Raw genomic sequence first — 10,121 nt, 5'->3', positions numbered from 1 at the left:
ATCATAGATGTGTTTGTGTCATGTCACATCCCTCCTTCTTGTGTGAGGGCAGAGATGGGTACAAGCCCCCTCCCCAAAAATGAAGTAGAAACAGGAAGAATGGATGAGTCTGTGTATTACTTCCCACATTTGTAACTTTTTTTTTTTAAAAAAAAGAGAAACACCTGAAGTTCTTTCTATCTTATGAAAGTTTTACAAATTTTAGACAGTTGTTATAAAGTCTGAATGCATCAAAACATCTAACTAGCAAAATAGATATAATTATAGCCAGCATAGAAAGGACTAAAGTGTGGCTTTGAAGTCAAAGTTTTGTTCTGGCACTCGCCAACAGAAGTAGAACCCACGTTAGGATTTTGTTTATATTGTGGACTGTTAACTTGCATGAACTTCCCCTCCTATTATGAATGGTGGAAGAAGCAACACAGCTGATTCTCCCCGCCACACACCCCTGACTGCCAAACCTAGCATACATAGCCTAAAACATGTTTGCTATTACAGAAGAAACAGTATGTAGAGACACTGTGAAGCATGTCCTAAATTGATCATTACTGCTACTCGGAGGCATACATTTATAAAATATTACAGCAGGAAGAAAGTACCTGAGTCCACAGAGAGATCAAATGATGTAGTGCATTTGCACTTTTTAAAGGTGAGGGGTGTAATTTCTGTAATACCTCAGAATTAAGGGGTCAGCTATTCTATCTTTGAAATGATGGTTCTTCTAAAAGCTAACTCATTGTCAGTCCATTAGCAGCCAGCCGGAACACATCCAGGAGAAAATAATTGGCTATTGATATACAGTAATGCTGAAAAGTTGCTCGTATTTTTGTTCATTGCTATAGAAAGATTTCCTTTCTACCTAACATTTTCAGTCTTTACAAAATGACTCTTGTCCTTTAAAAATTATAATCTATTTTAAGAATAATTTTAGTCTCAAAAATGCAACAAGGCAAAAATGACTACTACATGGTACTTTTTAATGCTCTCATTAACACCTTCTCCTGCTTGGACCCTAGGTTTCCATGATTATTTCTTCAGCTGTGTTTCTTCTGACCAGCCTAACAGTTAGCTCTACCGACCATAAGGTAAAAGGGCTTTGCCTTCATTCCGTCTCTGTTGAGGAGGCCCTTTTCTGTTGTTGGCCCTCTACTATTTTGAATACCCACTCACCATCTTGTTAACCTCTATGACCTCATTGTTTCTCAGCCAGCAATGAAATTTCAAAAGTAAATATTACAAAAGCAGTTAAATATCTGGCTAGAAACACTGGATAGACAGAAGAAATTCAGGGCTACATTTGTAGGGGTGAGTGTCAACAGGTACATCAGTGGTATTAACAGCCATGATGTCTCATTGCTCATAGTGCGACTGATTGACAGCCTCATCGCACTAGAGCATGGATACACTTTAAATCTAGCTTCTGCCTCCTGCAGATTTGTAGTTTAAATGACTCAGCCAGAGAGGTCATGTGCCTCACTAAACTACAAACCCCAGAATTCTGCAGGAGGCAGAGTCTGAGCAGGTGTATAAACAGGGATGCAGAATGTCAAATAGACTGGGCCAGAATCATTTAGGGCTTTATAGGTAATAACCAGCACTTTGTATTTAGCCCAAAAGCAGACTGGCAGTCAGTGGATCTGCTGTAACATGGAAGTTGACTGCTGCCTGAATGGTGCTCAAGTTAGCAATCAGACTGCCGATCTCTGAGCCAGTTAAAGCTTCTGAACTATCTTCAAAGGCAGCCCCACATAGAGTGCCTTGCAGTAATCCAAACAGGATGTGACTAAAGCTTTGGCTACTATGGCCAGATCTGGCATCTCAAGGTATGGGCACAGCTGACGCACAAGTTTTAACTGTACAAAGGTGCTCCTGATCACCAGACTGCAAACCTGTGTCTTCAGGGCTAGTGTGACCCTGTCCAACACAGACTGTACTCCTGCACCCTGGTCTGTCTTACGACTGACCAGGTGTACCTCTGTCTTGTCTGGATTTAATTGCAACTTGTTTGCCCCCATCCAGTCCATTACTGATGCCAAATATCTGTTCAGGATCAGGATGGCATCCTTGGCTTTAGGTGGAAAGGAGTAATAGATTTGGATGTCATCTGCATAAATCTGACACCAAACTCTAAAACTCCAGATGATCTCTCCTAGCAGTTTCATGCAAATGTCAAACAGCATGGGGGACAGTTTTGAACCATGAGAGACCCCACAAGCCGCCAACCAGGGGGTTGAACAGGAGTCCCCCAGTGTCACCATCTGGGACTGACCCTCCAGGGAGGACTGGAGCCACTAAGAAACAATGTCTCCAAACCCCTTTCTGGAGAGCCAGCTCAGAAGGATACTGTGGTCAGTGGTATCGAACATGGCTAAGAGATCCAGGAGAACTAGCAGGGGCACACTTCCCCTATCTAGTTCTCTTCATAGATCATCCACCAAGGCGACCAATGCCATCTCATTTCCAAAACCGGGCCTGAAACCAGATTGAAACCAGATTGAAATACAACGGTTCATTTAAGTTGGAAGACATTTCTAGTGTCCGATTGGGAATAGATACTAGAGATTGTTGGGCACTGAGCCTCAACAAAATAACACTTACAATATAAATTAAAATAAAATATAGCTAAAACAATGTAAGATGCAAAAACTTAAGAGGAGCATTAAAACATTAAGTTTAAATAGTTAAATATCCCCTAAAGCCCAGCAAAAAAGCACAACATGCACTATTAATAAGTCTGCTCCAACAATTTAAAAGCTGAAGACTTGTTCCAATAAAACAGTCTTGCCAGCTGGTGAAAAGGACATTGAGCTTGTGCAATCTGAGCCTCCTCTGAGAAGAAAGTTCCATAGCTTAAGAACAACCACCAAGAAGGATCTTTCCTGTGTCCCCAACTAGATGAGCTTGTGGAGCTGGTGGGACCAAAGAAATCTATCCCCCTGAAGATTGTAAAATATTTGCAGGCTCTTGTGATATGCAGTGCACATTATCAGCTGTGTACTGTGGAATATTGTATATTGCAAATTATTGTATTGTACATGCACTGTGTATTTTATATTATCATTTTTATATATGAATCACTAGGAATATTTCTTTACTTGGAGCAAAAATATGCATGCTTGACAAATAAATTGCATACACAGCAACATATATCTCACTTATTATAATGGATTAGCAAGGTCCAAGATAGTCACATAATCAGTCATTTGTAATAAGTCCTGAGAAGGTGCATTTATTTTTCTAAATGCTTATGCAGCCACATCTCTCTGTTAGCCTGCTATTTAATGTTGTTGAGGTTATCTCTTGCACATATATAAAGAGCAGACATTGTTCTTTCTTAAAAACAATCCCCTTTGCTCTCATCACCATAACTTCTCATCTTTTCTGTCATCCATTAAAAATCAATTTCTTTATTTTCTGTTTAAAAAAGAAAGAGTGCATACCTCTTTTTAACCCTCCAGAACAGCTTCTGGACATAAGAGAGAAAGGGTCTTCAATATTTAACACTGAATCACTTCCCTGCCAATTCATCCTAATCAAATCCTTCACAAAGCCAATAGCAATTACATTTTTCATGGTCTTATATGCTTTCATCTTTAAGATTTCTACCAGAAAGTATCAGAAGTCTGCCAGGGGGAGAATAAAGTTTCCCAAAGAAACTGTATGAACAACAGATTTCTAGGCCACCTCAGATTCTGAATGAGAACTCTGTCCAGTCTGTTCAAAGGGTCTGGAAGCTCTAATCTGCTGCTGTGTTACTAGCTATTATTGTTATGTTGTTTTACGTTGTTTTATGCTGTCTTAACTGTTTTTGCTTTGTTTTTAATTGTATTCTGCCTTGGGCTTGGGCCTCATGTAAGCCGTCCCGAGTCCCTTCGGGGAGATGGAGGTGGGGTAGAGGCACAATTCCCCCTACTAGAATACTCCATTCAGCCCAAGTGAAATTGTAGTCAGCTTCTTCCATTGCCCTCCCTGAAGAAAGGCAGTAAGTACACCAAATAAAACTCAGACTGTACCTTTAAGGACTGTTTAGCCCTTCCCTTCCCAATTGAGACTGGAGGGCCTATCCAGACAGTACCTTTGTCCCCAGGAGTTTCCACAGCAAACAGGAGTGTGGCCAGATGCTGTTCCCTGTAAATGTGGAAGCTACAAAAAGGCAAAAAAATGTGAGATTTCCAGGTGTGGGAATGTTGTGGTTTTGAACCAAATATGTGGATCTTCGCACGTCTGTATGTCCTTGCAATCAGAAATCACAGGATTTTTTATCTGGGTTCGTTCCCGGGTTTTTGATGTTTGTTACTGATTGGTCGGTTCCTAAAAGGAAGGTGAAACTTGAGTAAAAGGCAAAAAACTTTGTTTGTGTGCCAAAAACTTCATGAAACATGTGAAGGGCAAATTTTCTCTGGCCAGGACAAAGTTGTGGCCCCCTAGTCAATGATGTAAATCTTTTCACAAGAAGAGCAATCAGGAACAGCGCCCTGTTGTTTGATGCCACAAGTACACAACCAAATCTTTCTGGACAGATAGCCAGGCAGCTAGGCTCTAAAAAGTGTCAATAATGACAATGTTCTGTTCCTGGCTTGAAAGTGTGTGTTCCTGTTTGAATGTGCAGTGCTGACTTGGGCAGAAGTGGTCCTATCCCGTAAATTTTGTTTGTGTGGCAGATACTTAATGAAACGTCTGGAGAGCACAGTTTCTCTGGCCAGGACAAAGAATGGAACTTTTGCAGTGATTCGCTGCAGTGATTCTCCACATATCCGTATTTTGAGATCTTTAAAAAATAACTGCTGAAGTTTCTGGCAGAAGTCCCATGGTGACCATCTTGGGAGCCTCTAACTCTTGCAACAAAGCATCAAATCTGGACAACAGAAGCAGAAATCCCAGGACCAACAGGTCTGTCTGGTTTTTGAAGCAAGCCAGAGGGGGATTGGCCGAGTGGGTAACGGTGGTGGTTAATGCCTCCCTTCGGGAAGGCAACATTCCAGCAAGCTTAAAACAAGCTATAATAAAACCTCTGTTGAAAAAACCATCACTGGACCCCACTCAATTCGACAACTTTCGGCCAGTTTCCAATCTCCCCTTTTTGGGCAAAGTCCTGGAACGTGTGGTGGCTTCACAACTCCAGGTATTCTTGGACGACACGGATTATCTGGATTCGGCGCAGTCTGGCTTCAGACCGGGACATGGAACCGAGACAGTCTTGGTCGCCTTAGTTGATGATCTACGCCGGGAACTCGACAGGGGGAGTGTGTCCCTGTTGGTTCTGCTGGACCTCTCAGCGGCCTTCGATACCGTCGACCATGGTATCCTTCTGGGATGCCTCGTGGGAATGGGCCTTGGAGGAACTGTTCTGCAGTGGCTCCGGTCCTTCCTCGAGGGTCGATCTCAGAAGGTGTTATTGGGAGACACCTGTTCTTCCTCACAACCATTGTCTTGTGGGGTTCCTCAGGGTTCGATCTTGTCTCCCATGTTGTTTAACATCTACATGAAGCCGTTGGGTGAGATCATCCGGAGTTTCGGGGTACGGTGTCATCTGTACGCAGATGATGTCCAACTCTGTCACTCCTTCCCACCTGCTACTAAGGAGGCTGTCGAGGTCCTGAACCGGTGCTTGGCCGCTGTAACGGTCTGGATGAGGGCAAACAATTTGAAACTGAATCCAGGCAAGACAGAGGTACTCCTGGTCAGTCGTAAGGCCGAACAGGGTATAGGGTTACAGCCGGTGTTGGACGGGGTTACACTCCCCCTGAAGACGCAGGTTCACAGCTTGGGTGTGATCCTGGACTCATCGCTGAGCCTGGAACCCCAGGTTTCGGCAGTGACCAGGGGAGCATTTGCACAATTAAAACTTGTGCGCCAGTTGCGCCCGTACCTTGGGAAGTCGGACTTGGCCACGGTAGTCCACGCACTGGTTACATCCCATATAGATTACTGCAACGCTCTCTACGTGGGGTTGCCTTTGAAGACGGCTCGGAAGCTACAAATGGTTCAATGATCGGCAGCCAGGTTGTTAACAGGAGCGGCACTCAGGGAGCACACCACTCCTCTGCTGCGCCAGCTCCACTGGCTGCCAATTTGCTACCGGGCACAATTCAAAGTGCTGGCTTTAGCCTTTAAAGCCCTAAACGATTCTGGCCCGACCTATCTGTCCGAACGCATCACCCCCTATGAACCAGTTAGGACATTAAGATCGTCCGGGGAGGCCCTGCTCTCGATCCCGCCAGCCTCGCAAGCACGGCTGGTGGGGACGAGAGACAGGGCCTTCTCAGTGGTGGCCCCTCGGCTGTGGAACGCCCTTCCCGCAGACGTTAGATCGGCTCCCTCCCTGCTGGTGTTCAGGAGAAGAGTGAAGACCTGGCTCTTTGAACAGGCGTTCAATTAAGCAGTGCAATCAATTGACTGAGTTTGGAACTGGAATAATGGACGAGGAGATCGGATTATGACTTTACTGATGAGACGTGATGGCTTAGTTATTTGGATATATTGATGTTATGTTGATTTACTGATGTATTGTTGTATTGTTTTAACGGCTTTAGTGACTGTTTAAATGTTAATGCGAATGCTATGCACTTTGTATATTGACCTGTTGTAAACCGCACTGAGTCGCCTACGGGCTGAGATACAAATAAAGTAAATAAATAAATACATGAACGTCTTCCATTTTTTGCCCCTGTTTAAAACCCATGATTTAGTGCTGTCTAGAAGCACCCTCAGAGAAGTGTGCCAAATTGAGTGAAGGGCATGTGGGGAAAGCTGCCTACTTACTCAAAATCTGCTGAGGTGATTCTCCAAGTTGTTCCTGAATATAGAGCCTCTTCACCTATCTCTTGGGATGAATTCACCAAATACGAGGAGCTGCTGATAAGTGTTTGGCTTTGTGTTCTTTTTTTGTTTCTATGGTAATGAAACAATCACATGAAAGCCTTATGTGTCTCATATATGTTTGCAAAATTTTGTAGTTGTAGCTTGTGGCAACAGTGATCTAGGCACATGGGAACACAAAAGGTGGAGTCTTAGGCGATATTCACAGCAAATGAGAGCAGAGGAGTGATAAAGTTCTTGTATCTGCAAGGAAAGTCCATGAAGGATATTCATGGTGATATGTTGCAGACATTCGGGGATCAATGCCCTTCATATTCTACAGTTAAGAACTGGATTGCCAAATTTAAAATGGGCCACTTCAGCACCAATGATGAGGAACGTCCTGGACGACTGAGAGTGGTTGTTGTTCCCGAGATTGTTGATGCTGTGCACAACCTTATACTGGATAATTGGCAAATTTCAGCTAAAGAAATAGAAGACATCATGGGGATTTCTCATGAATGTGTTTGTGACATTATCCATGGACCTTTGAACATGAAGAAGCTCTCTGCAAATTGGGTCCCCAAATGTTTAACAACAGATCAGAAAACCATGCAAGTGAAAACTTCCTGGTCCATTTGTCAGTGTTTCCAGACTGATAAGAACTTCCTGGATTCACTGGTCAGTATGGATGAGATCTGGGTTTATTTGAATGACCCTGAAACCAAGGAGCAGTCAAAAGAGTGGAGGCACAGTGGTTCTCCTCGTTCAAAGAAGTTCAGGGTGCAAAAATCAGCCACTAAGGTGATGGTTCTGTTTTATTTATTTATTTATTTATTTATTTATTACTGCGCTTGTATACCGCCGTTTCTCAGCCTAAATTGGCGACTCAACGCGGTTTACAACTCTGCAAACAATCGCAATATTCAGTTTAAAATGCATAAAAACAACATACAATACATAATATTGGGCCACCAATATAATCCAATGCATCTCTTAACTAGAATCGCAGTCCAATTTCATCGTCCATGATTACCAATCCTTAGTCATCAAATTCCTTGCACCGGATTAACCGAATGCTTGTTTATTTTCTGGGATAAGGAGGGTGTGCTACTATTGGACTACCTTCAAAATGGTTCCACCAACAATGCAAGGTATTGCACTGAACTTTTGGATCAATTAAAGGCAGTTCTGAAGGATAAAAGGCACGGCAAGCTGTCCAAAGGAATCTTGTTCCTGCAAGACAACGCATCCGCTCACACTGCACAAGTGACCATGGCAAAACTAGTGGAACTAGGCTTCCAGCTGGTTGACCACCCACTTTATTCACCAGATCTAGCTCCCTCCAACTATCATCTGTTTCCAAATCTGAAGAAAAACCTCAAGGGTACCAAATTTCACGCTAATTCTGATGCCATGGCTGCTACGGATTAGTGGTTTGAGGCACAACCAAAATCCTTCTTTTTGCAAGGCTTACGGAACTTGGAATACCGATTTAAGAAGTGTGCTGATATCAGTGGAGAGTATGTGGAATTCGTGTAAAGTTTCATCTTTCTATCTCGTTTCTTTCTGGGTAAAGCCAAAGACTTCTCAGAACCCCCTCGTAGATGTGCTCATAGCCAGCACCTGCAGGACTTAGGGTCCTTTCATACAGCCATATAACCAAGAATATCAAGCAGATAATCCACAAAATCTGCTTTGAACCGAATTATCCAAGTCCACACTTCCATATAATCTGATTCAATGTGTGATTTTATATAGCTTACTTCTTCAGTCTAAGTTTTCTTCTTTTTGCAGAAAGAAACATAGTGCAGTCATTCTATGGGGAAAGGGGGTTTGGATGTCATAATTAGCTTGTTCTAGTGCATTCATTGTGGTAAATATTATTTGCGCAGAGATCTATCTTGCCAATTTCCAAGAAGTGTGAAAACTGGAAATATATTTTTCTTTATTTCACATACTAATTTAGGAAGTGTTAATTAGGTCAGTTCATGTTAAAATGCAAACCAAATACATGTATTTCTCATCTCTTGTTGTGTTTCTTGGAATCATTTCCAATTTATGGCAACCCTAAGGTGAACCTATCACAGGGTTGCTGGGTTTTTTTGGTAGGAGTTGTTTAGAAGGGATTTTCCTTTGCTTCCTTCAGAGGCTGGGAGGGTGTGATCTGTCCAAGGTTACCCAGTGGCTCATCTTTAATAATGGGGTCCCCTTAGCTCACCGTTGGGGTCAGGAAAAATTTGGCAACAACAAAAGATTTCTGGGTTCCACCCATTTACACAAATCTGTTAGCAACACCATACATACAGCGCTTACAGAAGACTCTGCAGAAAATACTTCAACTGTACTTCACAAAAAGGGAAAAAAATAGCCTGTTTAGGAAGCCTTGCAAATGCTGATTTGTTATAATTAAATACTTGGTTTTTAAATCCTTTTTATACCTATATATGTGGAGTCATGTAAAATATTTCTCTGGTAGAAAGGGATCACGAGTGGAAAAAGATTAAGAATCCTTGGCATAAATTTTCTCAAACACTGAAGTTTTAGGACTGTTCAAGAAGACATCAGTCACTCTCCTCTTCTTCTAGTCAGCTTCTAACAGGATCCCAGCTCATGGAATAATAGAATCATAGAGGTAGAAGACCCCACAAGGGTCATCCAGTCCAACCCCTTGCCATACAAAAATACATCCGGGGATTCCTGCCGTCCTCAGAATTTCTCCAGATAACTACTTCCCCCACATGTTGCTCCCTTACTCTATACACAGACACAATTAAGAGATGGGTATGATTATTTTTAATCTGGCCTGTGCAGTTTTTAAAATTCTTCTCAGTGTGTTAGCATACATAAAGTCTGTAGATGATGTTTGCAAATTTAATATGAATTTTGCGATCAAATCACACTAAATGTATGAAAGATCTTTAGTTTCACTACAATTCTAATTAGCATGTCTGCCTTTAGTTACACATTTGCAAATTAATTCTTTTTTTCAATCATCTACAAAGAAGCTCTCTGGATTTTATAATGTAAAAACAATATGCGTTTTCCTGCAAAATATATTGTTATGGCTTCAGGCTAAAGTTTGCCATCTCCCGAGCTATCTAGAGTGGGCAGTAGATTATTCAGCAGGAGGAGCTATTTACATTCTGAAATATAAAAATATACTGCTGGAAGGTTTTTCATGTTAAGAACATAAAGAAAGGGGAAAAAAATCAGCATCATACTTATGTCTTTGAAACCTGGAGTCCATAACTGTGCTATATTCATCATTCCTCCATCATGCCCTTATTTTTCTTACGTACACTCCTCTTGCAGACAACAGA

This window comes from Anolis sagrei, chromosome 2 (assembly GCF_037176765.1).
Source record: "Anolis sagrei isolate rAnoSag1 chromosome 2, rAnoSag1.mat, whole genome shotgun sequence".
Classification (NCBI taxonomy): domain Eukaryota; kingdom Metazoa; phylum Chordata; class Lepidosauria; order Squamata; family Dactyloidae; genus Anolis; species Anolis sagrei.
The sequence above is the reverse complement of the archived record's forward strand: the minus strand, read 5'-3'. Positions refer to the sequence as shown.